At 43.5% G+C, this 19,043-nt stretch overlaps 2 long non-coding RNA genes across 4 annotated transcripts; one reads left to right on the top strand and one right to left on the bottom strand.

Annotated features, from left to right (window-relative positions):
* LOC129677037 (uncharacterized) lies at positions 1-1,151 on the top strand. 2 transcript variants are annotated; one of them, XR_008720162.1, is made up of 3 exons: positions 1-106; positions 262-384; positions 872-1,151. It is a non-coding gene; the product is annotated as an uncharacterized LOC129677037 (long non-coding RNA). The 2 variants fall into 2 exon arrangements; XR_008720161.1 differs by having other exon boundaries at positions 1-384.
* A 4,287-nt stretch (positions 1,152-5,438) lies between these two features.
* Positions 5,439-18,960, bottom strand: LOC129677171 (uncharacterized). 2 transcript variants are annotated; one of them, XR_008720174.1, is made up of 3 exons: positions 18,822-18,960; positions 15,560-15,720; positions 5,439-5,832 (listed from the first exon to the last, which is right to left on the bottom strand). It is a non-coding gene; the product is annotated as an uncharacterized LOC129677171 (long non-coding RNA). The 2 variants fall into 2 exon arrangements; XR_008720175.1 differs by lacking the exon at positions 5,439-5,832 and adding an exon at positions 14,000-14,404.
* Positions 18,961-19,043: the final 83 nt, after the last annotated feature.

Raw genomic sequence — 19,043 nt, 5'->3', positions numbered from 1 at the left:
TGCAGTCCTCACAGGAGCCAGAAGACAGCATCTGGATGAAGTGGAAGTTTCCGGTTTCTTTGAAGACTCAGTTTTGTCATGCGAGCTGGGCACATGATGTTTGGCTGTGAGCTTTCTCAACCGAGGGGCGTGTGTGACTTTGGCCAGCTGTGGGTAGACTCTGAGGGGAGGCGATATAGAGAGGCCCACAGACAGTGAGGCTTTGATTTTTAAATTGACATTGCTGTGCTGATCTTCCTGCTTTGACACACGACTTTGCAGAGAGAAGCATTCCAGAACTTCTCGGGACAATCCAACTCAGTCTTGCAGCTTTTTACTGACCACGTGTTGCTGCTTGGTGTTGGCCTTTGGACTGGACTGCTGGTATCCTGACGAATGAGTGTGGTAATCTAAAGACCCATCGATCTGAATCAGTAGGAAGTAGATAAGAGAGGTCTACAGCCCTTCTCCCTTCTACTCTGCTATCTAAGGTCAGGGATTGGAAGGGAGGTAAAGATATTTAAAAACCCCAAATAAAGTAAGTTTGGTGAAAAATCTAAGCCTACACCTGGACATCTGGAATAACAAATGGCTGTGAGCTGTCATGTGGGTGCTAGGAATTGAGCCTCTGGAAGAGTAGCCAGCGCTCTCCATGGCTGAACTGGCTCTCTAGCCCCTGTAACCTGGCTTTTACAGCCTTGTGTATTCTTCTTTCTTCTGCCCTTTCAACCACCTAACTCTAACAGGAGTGGAAGAAGGTTAGAGGGGGAAAGGACGTCATTCTAGTTAGATTACTTCCTGCTGGTTAGAGGTCCCAGGCTCCTCGGGGCAAGTTTGATTTTCACTGTCAGAAAATGTATTTTCTTGTTCTTGCTGTTTCTTGTTTGTGCAGGACTACTCAACAAACCACAACCACAACAACCAATAACCAGTGGCAACCAGCAGCCTCCGACCACCAACCTGCAACCCACATATCGGGGCTCTAGCATTTATACACCCTTTGAAAATTTCTCAGAATTCCTAATGTCACACACTCGCAGAAACTATCAAAGCCAGATCAACTGTCAAAGCCATGCCTCCGATGAAACACAAGGCAAATCATAGTTGCTGTGGACAGTCTTAAGCATCCCATTCCCCACACCTGGGATTAAAATGAAAGCATATCCTTGTAATATTTCTGTGCTCTTTTTTTTTCTTTTCTCTCTTTTTTTAAAGAAACCAAAATGACAAAAGTTTGACTACAAGCTCCTCATTGTTTTTTTGGTTTTGTTTTGTATTTGAGGCAGGGCCTCGTAGTGAAAACATTGCAGGTGGAGGGGGAAGTCCTGTGGAAGTGAAGAGCACCTGAAAAGTTAGACTAAAAAGACTCAGTCCTTACGACAGCAAAAAGAGTGAGAGAGGAGAAAGGGAAAGAAACCGCAGCGGAGGCAGGTCGGGTCAGAGAAAAGCTGAAAAGGTGGAAGGCCAGTCTGACAATACAGCCTGTTTTGAGAGAAGGGTTGATCTCAAATGGGCCACGCCACCAGGTTGGAAGGGGGACGGCCTAGGATTATGATCACCATCAGCTTTTCCCGTAGCTGTACAGCACTCTTCTGCTAAGGGTGTCAGACAAGGTTAGGACGAGATAGGATGACATCCTATAGAAATGACAGATCTAGCCAGGCAGTAGTTGCACACACCTTTGATCCCAGGTAGTGGAAGACAGGCAGATCTCTAAGTTCAAGGCCAGCCTGGTCTACAGAATGAGTTCCAGAACAGCCACAGCTACACAGAGAAACCCTGTCTCACAAACAAACAAATATGAAAAAGAAACAAATATGAAAAAGAAAGATATTTAAAAAAAGAAAGATATGAAAAAAAAGAAAGATATGACAGATCTAAGGCATTTTTAAAGGGCCATGATTTCATATGGGATGCACTCACCTTATGTGAAACAAATTCTAAATAGCTGACTGAGCTACTCAAAATAGAATTATTTCCCAAGACTGGAAAGGGCTGGTGACTGCTGTACTAGAAAATTGTCTGCAGTTACGATGATTAACGTGGTGGAGGGAAGAAGCCACGAATATTGAGCAGCAAAACAGAGCAAGGGGAATGAATACAGCAAAAGATCAGTTGCTGGGTAAAGGGAGGTTCTCTGAGATACAAGAACAGATCCAATCTGATGACATTACATAGAACAATGTCTCATCAGCTTTAAGAGCTTAGGACAAAGTTGAGGTGTCCTGGAAAGAGTCCATTTTATATTTACAAAGATTGTACAAGGCTCTGGAGAATCTGTCACTGATTTTTTTTTTTTTTTTTTTTTACAAAAATTAGTCTCAGCTGTGCACAAAGCCATATTAGACCCTGATGCAAGGCAGGTGTTGATAGAGACCACGGCATATGAAAATGAGAATACTGAATGTAAAAATTGTATTAGACCATTAAAGGCATAAGCAGCCTCTATGGACAAATGAATAACTGATCTGACCAATATTGGTCCTAATGTGTACAACGATAGTATGATAGATCAAGCTATAGCTAGAGGTCATGTTATGCCCAGCTATTAGGTCCCAAAGACTATCAGGAGCCAGACCACATATGCAAGAGCAAATAGCTTTATTCGAGCTTAACCTCGGACCCTCACCTGTCACCAGCGCAGTGGATCAGAAAGGAGAGCCTGAGCAGCTGAAAGGTAGGGTTTTTATTGGGGTTTGAGCAAGGACCAGGAATTTCCAGCTTAGCAGTTACAGGATCGGGTGACATTTAGCGAGGGCAAGCTTGTTAGAAAGTGATTGGCTAACTAACATAACTAATGTGGAGCAAGCTATCTAGAGACTTCAAGAATGTTAGGTATTTTCCTGTGCCATGAATGTTTACTACAAGATAAGATTAGGCTGCCCAGCACAGATCCCCCCCGCCCCGAGATAAGATACCATCCCATTCCTGTGGTTATCCTCAGGCTGTTTCTTGGATAGGGAATTTCATTGTCTTGTTCCTGGAATTGATGACCTATGGCCTCATTTTTTTTTTCTTTTAAAGTCAGGCCTGGTCCTAAAATGGAGACAAAATGGAGTTTATGTCATCTTCTCTGTCTCAAGATCTCAAAATGAGTAGTGGTTCAACTGTGGGGAACATGGCCACTTGCTGAGAAAGTGTGACTGAGCCACTAAATGTCTCATACCTCAAAATGCTCGGTTCTTTAATTGTGGGAAATTTGGTCATTTGTAAAACGATACTGTGAACAAGGCATCTCTAAGGGTAATGGTTTTTCCGACTATAAACCAGAAAGAGGGGCTGGGTTTCCAGGGTGTGCAGACTGTGTGGCACCATTGAGTGTAGGTCCCAGAGAGAAAGCCAAAGTAACTGGCAAGTGAGCGCTCTGTTCCTATCAGTCCCTGTCTGTCCACGTCTGTCTGTGTCTCAGAGATAATGGTTTATGTTTTGTGTTTCTTCGTGTCTGTGTTCTTGTTTCTGGTGTCTACTTTCTTGGTTTTGTTTTCCTTTTGCAAAAGAAATTGGAACTGGTCCTTGGGATTGGCGAATGTCCTGTAAATCCCCCAGCCCAAGGTGCAGAAGACATTCTTGCCAGCTCTTCGGGAGAACCTCAGTTCTCATTGGTTTTAATTTTGGGGAGAGCCTGGCAACTTTCAAATTGGTTCTTTGGTTCTGGATGCAGTGAACGGTACCTCCACAATTCTCTGGTAGACCAAGTTTTCCCTGGGAATGTCGGTGTCTGTTCGTGAGTGTCCTTGTCCTTGTTCTTGTCATGTTTTATGGTGGGTCTTCTTGAATTAATTTAACCATGGGTAAAACTCGAGTTTACTTCTAGGCCAACAGAGCCATGGGTCTTGGTGGCTCAGGCACAAGCCACAGGTCCCTGGCAGGACTGCTCGAGCCTTGGTCCACAAACTCTGCTCTTCTTGAAAGACCCCTGCCTCACCCTAAGTTAAACATAGCTAACGCCATTTTGTGAGACACCACTGTTTTAAAACTCTGAAGGCCAGATGAGAAACTGGAAAATTACTGAGAAATCCTAGCTGTGTCACCCACTTGGGATATCTGTGGTCAGGCTGCCCCTGTTGAGTTAAAAACAACTTGTTGTGACTACCCTCATGGGATATCTATCAGAGGTTGTTCCAGCTGAGATAGGGAAAAACAAAATAACAGGTGGCCACGTTAAGGGGTGGTCAATCTTGGTGTCCCTGCCAAACTTTGACGCAAACCGTGGTCTCATGTAAACGTACCAATCAGCCCCCTGTAACCATGCTTCTCGCTTCTGTACCAGTGCTTCTGCTCTAAAACCCTATAAAAACCCCAGCTTCCCATTTAGGGGGCGCGCAAAGTCCTTTCGAGTGACTTTCGCCCCGAGTACTCGTGTATCAAAATAAAAGCCTCTTGCTGTTTGCATCCGAATGGACTCCTTGTTCCTTGGGAGGGGGTCTCTCAGACGGAAGATACCCTCCGGGGATCTTTCACTCTAGCCATTAGCTGTGGGTGGGAAAAGCCTGCTGGGAAAGCAGGCAGGCCAGCAACAATGGCTGTAGATGTACAAGCCTGGCCTCCGGGAGAGAAAAATGGTGGTGGTACCCACTTCTTCTCCAGGAGTCAGCATGAGAGGGCAGAGGCGAGGAGACACGCCAAGGGATGGCTGCGTGATCCCGCGCCCCAGGAAACACTGCAAGCAAGTCCCCAACTCCTCCGTAGATTCAACAGATGACAAAATGCTTGAGATTACAGCTGGAGGAAGGAAGGAAAGTTTTGTCTGTCTGTTTTAAATGTATGTGTGGCCTTTACATGTTTATTTCTGACTGATCTTAAATGGTTAATATGTATGTTTTTTATAGACTAACAGTTACTGGATATGTTTAAAGTTTAAATTCAAAATCCTCTTTAGAACATATATATGTGTGCACATGTCCTTATAACGTCTGCACAAACACAAATGTTCTAAAATAGCAACCATGTGGCCTGTCCTGAGCTGTGACTCCACCATCTTGAAATTGCCACATAGTGTGGCACAGGGCAAAAAAAACAAAAAAAAATTTTTTTTCCCCCAGAATCTCTTAGTTGTAATGAATTCTGTTTATCATCCCATCTCCTTTTAAACTAAGAAGGCAAGTCTCATTTTAAATTGGTATTGATTTTAGAGACTGAATTGCTTACACTGGTAAAATTTGGCTTGACTTTTAAAATTATGGTTATGCTTTGTGACTTCATTCCTGAAAAGGGTACTTCATTTTGATATTGCCAAAACAGATTTCTTTTTAAACTATGTTTAAGGCTATGAAACATTTAAAAATTTATCAGGTCTTTTATAATGTCTTTATGGATCTTTTATATATATATAAAATTCAGGGTTGTATTTTTGCAGCATGCTGTGTGTGTGATTCAACCTGGTTTTATTCTGCCCAGTTCACGAACCCCAAAAGACCAGGAATAAACAGATTCCGCTGTAAATACATGAGGTTCTTTTTTATTGTAAATTACAAGCTGCAGCTTGGGCCCATACCCCCTCACCGCCGAAGCGGTGGGTTCTTTCTAGGCTTTTAGCCCAGTTGCTGCAATATTAATTTCCATTTCAGCTAAGCAGATGCCCAAGATAATAGCTAATGCCAGGGAGCCAGCCCCTTTTGACTTAGCATTTCAGCCTGCTAGGGGGGATTTGGGCGAAGATCCATCTTCTGGAGCTTCTTCAGTGCTGACCATTAGACCGTTGGCATAAGGGGCTAGGGAGGGTGAAATGCCAGTCAAAGGCTGGACAATGGGGCAGTCTCAAGCATCTGGTTAGTTGATCCACCCGAAGAGGCAGGGAGCAATCATGTCAGTTTCCTGGAAGTCCAGATTTCAGCTTGCAGTCCACAGCTGATCCTGGAATATAGAGTTAAACAGGTGAAAATCTGCGGAGACAAATTCAGACTGAAGACAGAAGTTAAAATTTGTCTATTAAATGGGAAAGATCAGGGAAAAATCTCATCTGCAATCCTTTTGAGCTATGCCAGATCCAGGTCACATCCTGAAACTCATGAATTTTTTTGGTACACAAAAGGAAATATATATTCAGCAAATCTAACATAACATTCTGAGAGTAACAGGTAAAACTGCATCCCACTGAAAGAGTATCAGTTAGCTGTTTGTTTTATAACCTTTTTAAACAACTTAAGTGTGTCCATGGTCTGGAACTCTTTAACACTTCTGTGGGCATAGCTGTTGGTAATTAGCCATGAATGGAGCTTGGCCATTTTTTATACACTCAGCATCTACTTTTAGCCCCCACTTCCATGTTCACACTGGAAAGTTAAGCAGAAATATATTACTGGCTTTAGTGCTAAACCCTGGATGCTTGAATTTTCCTTAACAAAGCAACTAGATGGAATAGGCTTAAGATATTGCTGTGTCAAAGTCTACCCCAGAAATGGCAGATATTAAGAATACCATACTAAAAGCTATGACTCTTGGGTCAGATACACACATTAAACAGATGTTTTTAACATGATGAGAAGCACCTTTAAGTCTATCTCCAGAAGACAACCAAAGGAAATTAAAATCTCAACCTGGTGACTGAATCTCAGTGCTCCATCAACTCTATTGATTAATGCCAAAACTCTGAACTTCTGAAATCTCATAACATAAGCACAACAGTAGCAAAAGGGGGGGAATCTAAAGTATCTCCCATTTTTAATGTGGTTTAAATTATTTTTTGTATCTTTATAACTCATCAGCTCCTACATAGGCTCCATTTATTTATGTTAAGACACAGGCAACTAACATGAGTCCTGTGAGCAAGGCAAACCTGTTTTTCTTCTAATAAGAGATCTAGTACCCAGTAGTTCTAGCTAATGAACTGATCAATGAGCTAACAGTGGATCTAATTGTCTTCTCTCTAGCTGCAAAGCTACCATAAGCTTAGCATAGCCATCAAGGTGTTCAGAGACCCGAGAAGGATAAATTATAAGCTAAATAAATATACCAATCCATGTGCCAATCAAAATGACAAAGATGACTAGTTAGTCCATCACCTAGGCAGTGTCCCTGGTTCCTGTGTCTCACGACATCCTGAACAGAGGCGGTTCTGCCAGGCACAGAAGATAAGATACTGATTCTGTGGAGAAAGAAACGGAAGAATGGCCTCACCTCGCCCTTAGCAACATGAAACATTGACTCTCCAGGTGTCCACAGTTTTGGCTGGGCCCTAGCAGTGGCCAGTTGAGGCAGTATGGCCCAGTGGTTAGCATACCACACTCCAGAGTCACAGTCATCTGCTGTTGTGCCCAAATCTTCTTGGAGACCTTGGGGAGCTACTGCCAGGATTTTGGGACTCTCTGTCACAATAAGCTTCCACAGTTAAAATGCCATATTCATCAGATCTCTGACAAGCTTGAGGGCCAGCATATTTGAGTTACTCTTTGTCTGTCTTTATCATCTGCTCTAAACTGTGTAAAAAAAAACCTAAACAAAGATACTAGGTATAGCTCAACATCTTAACCAACTGCAGTTGTTAGTATAACTTTAAATCTGCTCTTCCTGAACTAAAATTAAAGCAAACCTTTTAATCAGATACAGTTCATAGAGAGGCTAGCAAATCTTGCTGCTCCTACCACTTGCATTGAAATTGAACAGTAAAAGCTTTGCACTTAACACTAATCAGTGGACTGAACATAACTGATATACCTAAACAAAGATGATCAAAAACTCATAGCTCCACCCTCTTTATCTCTGGACTAGCATGGTGGCTGGCCATCTGTAACTCAACTCAGCTGAAATCCCTAAACAAATAGGGCAGCAAAACTACAGCTTCACGTGCTCTTTATTCCTGAACCATCATGGCGGCTAGCCATGTGTTAGCATGGGCTGCAACTGACAATACCAAACATAGCCATTAGGTGCTGATGATGATACAGCAAACACTGTGGAGCATCCACAACTCCCCACAACCAGAAGTTCTAACATAGTGATCAAATAAGTTTTAGAACCAACTGCATAACAGAACAGTACAGAGCAATTTTAAACTATGAATTATTTTAGCCATACCAAACCTATCAGCCAGAATTCTTTCCCCTTAAAAGAGCATAAGAAAACATTTTGCAATGAATAATCACTAGCCTTTTAAATGAAGTATAACATATTTAAATACAGTTCTTTTTCAAATCATATTATTAACTCTCTGGCTTTTTATAATACATCCACTAACCTTCTGCAACATTTTATATACCTTCAGGTTCCTAGCTTCGTTCTTCTGGCTTAACCAGACATTCTTACTTTCTTGCTCTCTCTCTCTTGCTTTTTATGTAACATAAAAACTCTCATCAAAATCCTTTCCATTCTGACATGATCCTGCTGGAGCCAAACTTCTACGATTTGCTTTTTATAGGCAAAGCAAAAACAAGTTACATTAATACAAAAAGTTCTGAAACTGCCAAATTTTTTTTTAAATAACTTCCCTGTAGCAGATAACATAAAGGTAACATAAACAAACTCTAAGGAACTTAGAACAAGTTTTACGGAACTAGGTGAAAACATGTTTTTCCATAAACCAAGCAGCTTAACAAACAAACAGCTCTCCACAAGATACATTTTAAAAACTGCAATTTTCTCAATTAGTGCAAACCATATGGCTTGGTTTAGTAAAATAAATAAATACCAATGTTTTTTGTTCTCCTCCAAAGGATTGAGAAACTTTCAAATTTTCTGTTAGACTACCCAAGATCATTGTCATACACAAATGCCTGATAAACTTTAAATGTTTTATTATAGCCTTAAACATTTAAACTTTTTTAAAAACCCGTTCTTACAATATCAAAATAAAGAACCCCTTTTGTAGGAGAGAAGTCATAAGGCATAACCATAATCTTAAAAGTCAAATCCAGATTTTAAAACCAGAATTTACCAGTGAAAACAATTTAATTTCTAAAACCAATACCAATTTAAAATAACTCATCCTTTTAACCTAGAAGGAAATGAGAATTATTTGACTAAGGTTCCTTTTTTTTTTTTTTTTTTTTTTTTTACCCATACCAAGATGGCGGTCACATTATAACCCACATGGTAAAGTCCTGATGGCGGTGAGGCACTGAGGCACTTCATATACCACGTGGTAAACTATATTGTTGCTTTTTATCACATATGCGTTCATAGACCTTATAAACACATAAGCACACATATACATTTTAAACAAGTTTCATAAGGCCTTTCAGAACAGAAAACAGAAGGTAGACTCAAACAAATACTGTACAGAGACATTGAGACAAAAAACACTCACCAACTGACCAAATTTTCCGGGACCAAAATTGATTCTTCTGGGGCAGGCCTAATATACTGATTCCTCCTGCATTGGGTGATCTCCTCCTGCATTGGGTGCAGGAGGAATGGGCCCTGATGCCCCAGGAGATACCGAAAGTGGGCTGTTGCCTCAGGAGACACAGAGTGGCACTCACTGGGACCAGGCAGTACAGATTACCCACCAAAATACTGAAAATACTGAAGCTAGGGGCGTCCCCCTAGCCTCGGCAGCTGTGACCACCAGTGTGTCCATATTGATCACGTCTTGCTACCCAGACACTGACACCATGAGCTCCGAGGAATTTTCAGAACAGAGAACAGAAAACACTGCACATACAAACATTGCGCAGAATCATTTAGACACTTACGGCCGGCATAAAAAAACCTCCGGGTCAGGTTCCTGGAGTCTTTGGGTCCCAGGGCGAGCCCCCAAAATGTTCTGCCCAGTTCACAAACCTCAAAAGACCAGGAATAACTAGACTCCGCTGTAAATACATCAGGTTCTTTTTATTGTAAATTACAAGCTGCAGCTTGGACCCACACACCCCCACTGCCAAAGTGGTGGGAGCCGAGCGTCCTGTCCCCAGATAAGTTGGGTGATTTAAAGATTCTGGTCCATCCCAGCATGCCCCAGGCAGGGGCGATTCCTGCCTGGCAAACATCTATTGGTCAAAATGCTACATTTTGAATCGATTGGCTATAGGAAGGTTCCCAGGCCATTAATGATCTAGTGTCCCTCCTTAGGGGGATGGGCCAGTTTCCTAGCAATTGTATCTCTAGTGAGTTGGGAAAGAATGTAGTAAGGCGGTCCTTTCCCTCAGGGCATTACTGGACTTCTCCACTCACCTACTTCAGGTCTTAATAACAGCTGCTAATTTATCTTTTGGTCTCTCAGTTTGTGAAGGTCTCTCCAGATTAACAGTGACTTGAAGGGTGTGCCAGTCCCTGAATGAATGGATTAACGCTGTTTCTTTCTGGCTGATAGGTTTGGTCTGGCCAAAATAGTTCAAGTGCAGTTTTAAAATTGTTCTATACTGTTCTATTATGCAGTTGGTTCCAAAACTTATTTGATTAGGGTGTTAGAACTTGGTTACAGGAAACTGTAACTGCTCCACAGTGCTATACTGAGAGAGGCAGCGACACCATCAGCGACACCTAATGGCTATGTTTTAAATTGCCGGCCACAGCCTGTAACAGCACATGGCTGGCTACCATGTTGGTTCAGGGATAAAGAGGGTGGAGCTGTGCTTTTACCGCCATCTTGGTTGCGGGATGCCAGCTGTGTTCAGTTCCCTGTTCAATACTAAGTGAAAATTCTATCCTTTAAGCTTTTTTTCTGTTTGGTCTTTATAAGGTGATATGGTAGGATCAGCAAGATTTGCCAGCCCCTCCACGAACTGTTTCTGTTGAAAGTTTTGTTTTTAGTTCAGAAATATATTTAAAGTTATGCTAACGACTTTACAAGATTGGTTACAAGATTGAGCTTTACCTAGGGCTGGCAGAGTCGATCTGTTCCTAAGTGGGGAGTAAAGATTGAAATAATTAAAGCAAATCACACTCCACAAGAGATCAGCTTGAGAGGACTGTCAATAAGACCGCAGCGTAAGTTTATTCTGCAGTTGCTTTTTATAGGCAGCGCAAAAACAAGCCACATCAATTCTAGAAAGAGATTCATGGAACTGCCAAACTTGTTTTCTAAAACTACTTCCCGGTAGCAGATATGGTCCAGGGTCACACCAACACGTTTTAAGGAATTTGGTAAACTTCCTCTTTTCTCTGTCTCAAGGTGAAGGCCAGGGTGAAAACATGTTTTTCGATGCTCTGTTAAGCAGCTTGGCAAACAAGCAGTTCTCCACAACCTTGTCTCTTGTTGGTGTTTTCAAGGTTAAGCTTAGGCTGGGTAACTACAAAGTTTGCCTGTGTAGATCTACTTGAAATAGATATGGTCCTAAGGCACTTAACTACAGAATGTGCCAGAGTTAGAGATTATAACATTCTGTTTTACAGGATGCAGTTTAGAGAAGATAACTAAAGACAGACACAGACTAACTCAGATATGCTGGCTCTCAAGCTTGTCAGAGATCTGATGAATTGTGGCATCTAATGTATGTAAGTTTTATTATGACAAGAGTCACAAAATCCTGGCAGTAGCTCCCCCAGGTCCCCGGGAAGATTTGGGCACAATGACAGATGACTTCAACTCTGGATTGTGGTATGCTGACCACTGGGCAAAAGCTGCCCCAACTCGCCCACTGCTAAGGCCCAGCCTAAACTGTGGACAAAACTGTGGACACCTGGAGAGTCACTGTTTCAAATCGCTGAAGACAACATCAGTCTCTCTCTCTCTCTTTTTTTTTTTTTTTGTCTCATATGGTCTCTCATCTTCTGTGCCTGATGGCCAGGCTGCCTCTGCTCATGATGCCATGAGAGCACAGGAGCCAGGGTCAAATGCCTAGATGGCGGACTGACCAGTCAACCCCGTCATTTTGATTGGTACATAGATTCATTTAACTTATAATTCATCCTTCTCAGTTCTCTGATAACACTGATGGCTAAGCTAAGCTAATGGCAGCTTTTCAGCTAAAGAACAGACAGTTAGATCCACTGCTAGTTCATTAGTCGATTCACTGGCTAGTTGAAACTACAAAGTTTTAGATCTCTCATTTAGAAAGTCAAACAGGTTTGCCTTGTTCACAGGCATCATGTTAACTACCCATGTCTTATGGTGAACAGCTGGATAGAAAGATATAAAGTTTATGTAAGGTCTGAGGATATGAAAGTTTAAGTTATGAAGATCTAAAAAAATTGTTGGAGGGTCTAGGAAGATGTTTCAAGGTTGGTGAATGAAAGTTATGAAAGAAAACCTCTCTAAGAAGGTGCTTCAAAGTTGGTACATGCAAGAAAAATTCGAGGTTCTAAGAAGGTATTTTAAGGTTGGTAAATACAAGCTGTAAAATGTTTATAGGTCTAAGATGTTTTAAGGTATATGAATTAAAGTTGTAATATAAAAACAGAATTTATGGCATATTAAAATTGGGAGATACTTCAGATTTCTCTTCCCCTCTATGCTATTGTTGTGCTTATATTGTTATAAGATTTCAGAGGTTCAGAGTTTTGACATTGATCAGTAGAATTCTGATAAGCTGATGGAGCACTGGCTGCTTACTATTCAGTCACAAGCTTGAGATTTTAATTTCCCTCTGGTTGTCTTCTGGAGATAGACTTAAAGGTGCTTCTCATCATGCTAAAACCACCTCTGTCTAATGTGTATATCTCTGACCCAAAAGCCATAGCTTTTACTAGGTCTTAATGGCATTAGTCTATTTCTGCTGTCTTGCAGACACCTGTTACCTGCTTTTCCTAAAGTATGGATCTCAATACAATGGTGATACTGATATAATTCCTTTTGTAAACTAAAATTCATATGAGTTTCAGGAAATCAGAAAGTCATGAGACCTGGCTCTGGCATAGCTCAAGTGGACCCCAGATGAGTTTTTCCCTGGTCTTGGGAATCTCTGTTGTTCCCAATTTACTAGACAAATTTTAACTTCTGTCTCTAGTCTAAATTTGCCTCAGCAGATTTTCATCTGGCTGACAGACTCCATTCAGGGATCAACTATGGATTGCGAGCTGAGATCTGGAGTTGCTGGAAGCTGAGGTAAACCAGTCCAGACGATGTGATGGCTCCCTGTCTCTTCAACAGGATTGCTAATTAGATGGTGCCTCATTGCCTAGCTTTTGACTAGCATCTTCATCCTAATGTCAGACTGAAGCAGCTATAGAAGAAGAGATATTCATTGGCCTTTATCTTACCTGACAGGCTGAAATGCTAAGTCAAAGGGGCTCTCTCGGGCTAGAGAGATGGCTCAGTGCTTAAGAGCACTGTCTGCTTTTCCAAAGGACCCAGCACCCACATGGCAGCTCACATCTACATATAATTTCTGTTCCAGGGGACCCAACACCCTTACCCATGCGGACAAAACACTAATGTACATAAAAAAATTAAAAAATTTAAAAACCCAGTCTGGAGTATGAGACTTTAAAGGGGGGGGGCTGTCTGGCATAAGGAATGGGTTCCTATAATGTCAACTGACATACTAGAAAATTGACCCTTAGTTCTGCTTCTTCTAGTCATGCTTTGTGCCCCTTGTACAGTTATGCCGAGCATTAGAAAAAAGCCTCAGTACCAGCCCTTGGACACATCTCAAAGATCTGAGATTGAATCCTGTTCTGGGGGGGAATGAGAGGACCACGCCTGACCGCCTCTCCCCCCCCAAAAAAGAGTCATCAGTCCCAGGAACTAGGCCATAGGTCACCAATTCCAGGCATAAGAAAACCATAGTTTCCTACCCAAGGAACAGCTGGGGCATCTGTGTGGGGCAGCCCACTGACCTAACATTCCTGAGGTCTATGGGTAGCTCAACAGTGTTCAGCTAATCACTTTGTAACAAGCCTGCCCTTGCTGAATGTCACCCAGTCATGTAACTGTCAAGCTGGACAGTCCGTCCTTCCTCAAACCCCAATAAAAACCCTGCCATGCAGCTGCTTAAGGCTCTGCCCTCTGACCCACTGCTTTGGTGACTGTGGCATGACGCACTGATCTGAAAAGTGCTCTTTCACCCAAAGCATCTCAGTGTATAATCCCTACCGTACACAGCATAATTAATGGCTTAGAACAGAGGGGGTACAGTGACACTTTGAGGGGTCTGGATTTTTCTTTTATTTAAAAGACACAGAAATATCATGGGAATATGTTTATGTTTTAATCCCAGGGATGGGTGTATGGGGATGTTTCACAGCAGGTGACTATGATTTGCCTTGTGCTCTAGGAGCGCTAGGTTTGTTTATTTATTTATTTGCCAGAGGCAGATAGTTTCTGCGACTGTGTGACCTTTGGAATTCTGGGGTCTTTTCAGAGGGTACATAAATGCTAGGGCCTGAGAAGATGAGGGGTTGGTTAATGGGCTGTTGGTTGTTGTTGGTTGTGGTTTGTTAAATAGTCATGTTCAAAGAAGAAACGACGAGGGGCTGGAGAGATGGCTCAGAGGTTAAGAGCTCTGACTGTTCTTCCAAAGGTCCAGAGTTCAGTTTCCAGCACCCACCCGGTGGCTCACAACCATCTATAGTGAGATGCAGTGTCCTCTTCTGGTCTGCAGGCAGAACGCTGTATACATAACAAATAAATAAATCTTAAAGAAGAATTGGAAGAAAAGGAAGAAGAAGAGACAACAACAAGACAAGCAGAAATTAGATATTCTGACAGCAAAGATCAAACCTACCTGAAGGAACTCAACACCCCTAGTCAGCAAGAAATAGTCTACCAGTAAAGTTACCCCTTTTCTGACCCCTGGCTTTATTCAGGATCTCCTCCCTTGCCTCTTTCCTTTTTGCTCTTTTATCTAGTGTTAGGGGATTAAGGGAAGAAGAAAAGGGGTGCAGAAACGTGAAAGAAAGAAGAATCCACAAAGCAACAAGGGCCGGTTACGGGGTCTATAGTGTTGGGGATGGTTTTGTGCACTATGTATTCAAATGCTGATTTCTGGACCCAGAGATCTGGTTGCAGGCCTGACTTGGGCATTGTCATTTCTTTCCTTCTTTTTAATTTATTCACTTTACATCTTGATCATAGGCCCTTCCCTTTTCTCCTCCAGTCCTACCCACCCTCTTTCTTCCCCCTCCTCCATCTCTCTCCCCCCCAGTCCTCCAAAAGGTAGAGCCCTCCTCCCTTTACCAAGAGGCCATAGACTATCAAGTCTCATCAGGACTGTCTGCAAGTTGTTCCTCTGACCTGGCAAGGTTGCCCCGCGTGGGAAATTGATCAAAGAGCAGGCAACAGAGTCCATGTTAGAGACGGCCCCTGTTCCCCATCTGCTACCTCTGAGCACGGGGGTCCTCTTCACGCATGGTCCTTGGTTGGTGCATCAGTCTCTCCAGGACCCTTGGGCCCAGATTTGTTGGCTCTGTTATTTTTACGGAGCATCTCTCGTCTCAATATTTTATAAAAATTGTTTCTCCACTATATCTGATCGGTTAATAAAGGGCTGAACAATCAATTTCTGGGCAGGAGAGTAAGGCTGAGGCAGGATTTAAAATCCCAGGAGGAGGGTCCCAGATGGAGGAGACAGAGAAGGAGAAAGTTGCGATGAGGGATCACCATGAGGGAGTTGCTATGAGGACATAGATGGAGCAGGAGGAGCCAGGGTGAGATTAAGGTGGCTGGCTTGAAGATTATTAATAAATTTAAGAGGTCTCATTTGGGAGCTAGAGCAGGCATAGAAAAAAAACAACAACATAATTTTATACAATATCCCAGGCTTACCTGAAATTTGCTGTAAGGATGGCCTCGAACTCCTGAGCCTCCTCCTTCCATCTCCAGAGTGCTGACTGGCTGGTGTGCACCACCATACCTGGTTTCTGCTGTCCTGGGAATCGACCCACGGCTTACTTCATGCAAACCCAGCAGGCGCTCTACCTGCTGGGCTGAGGTGATTAGAACAACTTCAACACTGGTGGTGGTGGGGGGGGTTGTATCAGACTGGGGAGCTCTCTTCCCTTGTGCTGGTTTGAATAACAATGGCCCCAGAGGCTCACAGGCAAAGGGACCCTGGCTGGCCAACACCCTCTGGCAGGCCTTCTCCCCCATTCCCTCTGCCTTGCTAGAAAAAATTCTACATCATATTCCTAAAGCTAGCCACCAAGGTCACTCCCGTCACTTCCTCCTCTTAGCATGATGGATCCAGCTATCAAAATACAAAAGTCCAGCCGGGAGGTGGCGCATGACTTTAATCCAAGGAGGAAGAGGCAGGTGGATCTCCTTGACTTAGAGGCCAGCCTGGTCTGCAGAAGGAGTTCCAGGACAGCCAAAATTATTCCAGCAATCAAAAAGCCCCCTTTGGCTCACCTAATTAAAACGGCCAATTAAAATTAAACACCTCATCCTTTATAAACTACCATTTTCCTATGTGTCACATCTGTCTCCTCTCTATCCTGAAGTAGTCTTTTGTCCCTGTCGTGGGATAAACAACCCTGACCCCTCTTCCTTGTTCCCTTCCCCTTCTCCTTCATTCTCTATCTCCTGTCTTGGTCTCTTTCCCTGCCCTTTGTCCCTCTGGGTCAAATAAATCTTTTTCTGTGCTAAGAACTTCATTTTGGGGTCTTGAGGGGACTTTGAGGCTCCCTAAGATAGCATAAGGCACTGTTAGGTGGTGTGGCCTCATGGGCCTTGGAGGTCTCAGATGCTCAGGCCAAGCCCAATGTCCTGCAGCCTGCTGCCTGGATGTTGAGCTTCCAGCTCCTTCTCCAGCACCATGTCTGCCTGCATGCCGTCATGCTTCTTTCTGTGACGATAACGGATCAAACAAAACTCTGAACCTGTAAACCCACCCTAATTAATTGCTTTCCTTGGGCTGGAGAGCTGGCTCAGAGGTTAAGAGCACTGGCTACTATTCTAGAGGTCCTGAGTTTAAGTCCCAGCAACCACAAGGTGGCTCATAAACATCTATAATGAGATCTGGCGCCTTCTTCTGGCAGGCAGGCACACACGCAGGCAGAATACTGTATAAACAATAAATAAATCTTTAAAAAAAAAAAGTTGCTGTGCCCTCTTCACAGCAGGACAGTGACTAAGACACCACTCCTGGTTTTCTTGTGTGTCTGTGTGGGGAGTGGCACACACTCAGTACCCCTACACCCAGAGATCCTCACGCCTCAGACTTCCCCTGTTCACCCAGGAGCCCCCATGTGGGACTCATTCTCTTTTTCATTTAATCCTAGTTTAATATTCATGTCTGCTGTTTCCTGTGTCTTAGGTAGTTTTCATTTTTTGTTTGTTTGTTTGTTTTTCAATTTTTTTCCCTTTGTCAGTCATGAGGGATCAGAGACAAGGCACCACACTGCAGCCTGAGGAGGCCCCTCATCTCTCAGGACATGGCTACAGACTACACAGAGATTCGTGACTTGGATGTGCAAAGAATTTGGGGAGTGGTTAGTTTGTAAAGCAGAGTTGGGGTTGAGGTAAGGTGATGAGGTGAGGTGATGTAGGCCACCATGGGGCAGGAGGAGGGGAGTCAAGGCAGGAGTTGGAGCAGGACCATTTCACAACCACATTCAAGGGCAGAGGGAGACAAATGAAGGCATCTTTCCTTGCCTGTTTCCTGTCAGCATCCCTCTTCCTTCCTTAACAGTTCACCCACCACCACCTAGGGGGTGGTGCCACCCACAGTGGGCCTTCTCAAATCACTTAGTCTTAATAAAATTGAGCACCCACAGATGGGCCCGTCTGATTAGACAATTCATGAAGACTCTTGCTAAGTGATTTTAGGTTGCGTCAAATTTGACAGTTACAACTGATCTGATGAGGTAAAATCAGAAATCACAGGTTACAAAAGGGTTTCCATTAAGCCATTAAAGGCTATGCATGCCTTTAATCCCAGCACTCAGAAGGCAGAGGCAGGTGGATCTGTGTGAGTCCGTGGACAGTGTGGTCTAACGAGTGAGTTCCAGGGCAACCAGGGCTACAGATAAAAGCCCTGTATCAAAAACCAAAACAAACAAACAAACGTGTTCTGTTAAGTTTGTATCCTTCACCTGTAAATGGAGTTTTTGGTGACATTTCTATAAAATAGTATGTTTTCAGCCTGGAAGGAAGAAAAGCCTTAAACAGTAATTGCCATGCAATTCTCTGCTAGAGTGACCAGCTGGCTCTTATGTCCCTCAGAGTTGTCCCATTTTCTATCCCGACGTATACACAGTTCAAAAACCTAAGCAACCCAGGAGACTGTTTGGTAATCATAACTACACCGCAAGTACGGTGGTGGTGGGGGGGGGGATGGCGACAGCACGACATACGACATACCAGCACTTGGGAGGCTGAGACAGGGGGATTGCCTCGTTTTGGGTTGTTTTGGTTTTTGAGACGAAGTTTCTCTGCGTAGCGCTGTCTGTCCTGGAGCTCAGGTTGTAGCCCAAGCTGGCCTTGAATTTAGAGATCCGCCTGCCTCTGTCTCCCAAGTGCTGGGGTTAAAGGTGTGCGCCACCACCGGCCCCCTGATAAATGTTTTTAAAATGTTTTTCTTTTTGGCATCAGAAGAAGGGGGGATATGCAATAGATAAATCTTTTTACTGATTTGTTTGTTTGTTATGTATTCAATGTTCTGCCTGCATGTGTGCCTGCACGCCAGAGGAGGGCACCAGACCTCATTCTAGATGGTTGGGAGCCACCATGTGGGTGCTGGGAATTGAACTCAGGACTTTTGGAAGAGCAGCCAGCGCTCTTAACCTCTGAGCCATCTCCCCAGCCCCCAGATACATCTTTCGAAAGGGATTAAGTATAAAATAAAATAACTGAAGTATATCGCCTCGTGGTTAAGCGTACTCGTGGCTCTTTCACAGAAAGTGGATACTCCCGTATTCCAGCCTTGCTGAGATGCACCAGGAGTTCAAGGCTGGCCTGGGTGGTGAGACTGTCATTTAAAAAAAAGAGAGAGAGAAAGAAAAAAGCGAGAAAACAGACCCCAAAATTTCACAGCATCACTTGGTGCGGTGACTGCGCTTCAGATTTGTCGTGAGGAAAGCAGCTGCACCGCGTGCCCGGTACCATACCACGTGGTAGGAGTTGGAGCTACTGGGGTCCGCCACCGCCCCATCATGCTTCGCGTCTGCCCTCTCGGTGCCTGTCAGACAGACTTTCGGTCTCCGTGACGTCTCAGAGCCCAGTTTCCATAACGACCCCCTTGTGCCCGCCTTCACGTGACATCACTTCCGCGAGCGGCTAAAGCCGAGATTAAAGCGCACGCGCAAAGGCA

The sequence above is a fragment of the Psammomys obesus genome, unplaced genomic scaffold, assembly GCF_907164565.1.
Source record: "Psammomys obesus unplaced genomic scaffold, mPsaObe1.curated_primary_1811, whole genome shotgun sequence".
Classification (NCBI taxonomy): Eukaryota; Metazoa; Chordata; class Mammalia; order Rodentia; family Muridae; genus Psammomys; species Psammomys obesus.
Note: the sequence above shows the minus strand (reverse complement) of the source record. Positions and strands in the feature narration are given on the sequence as shown.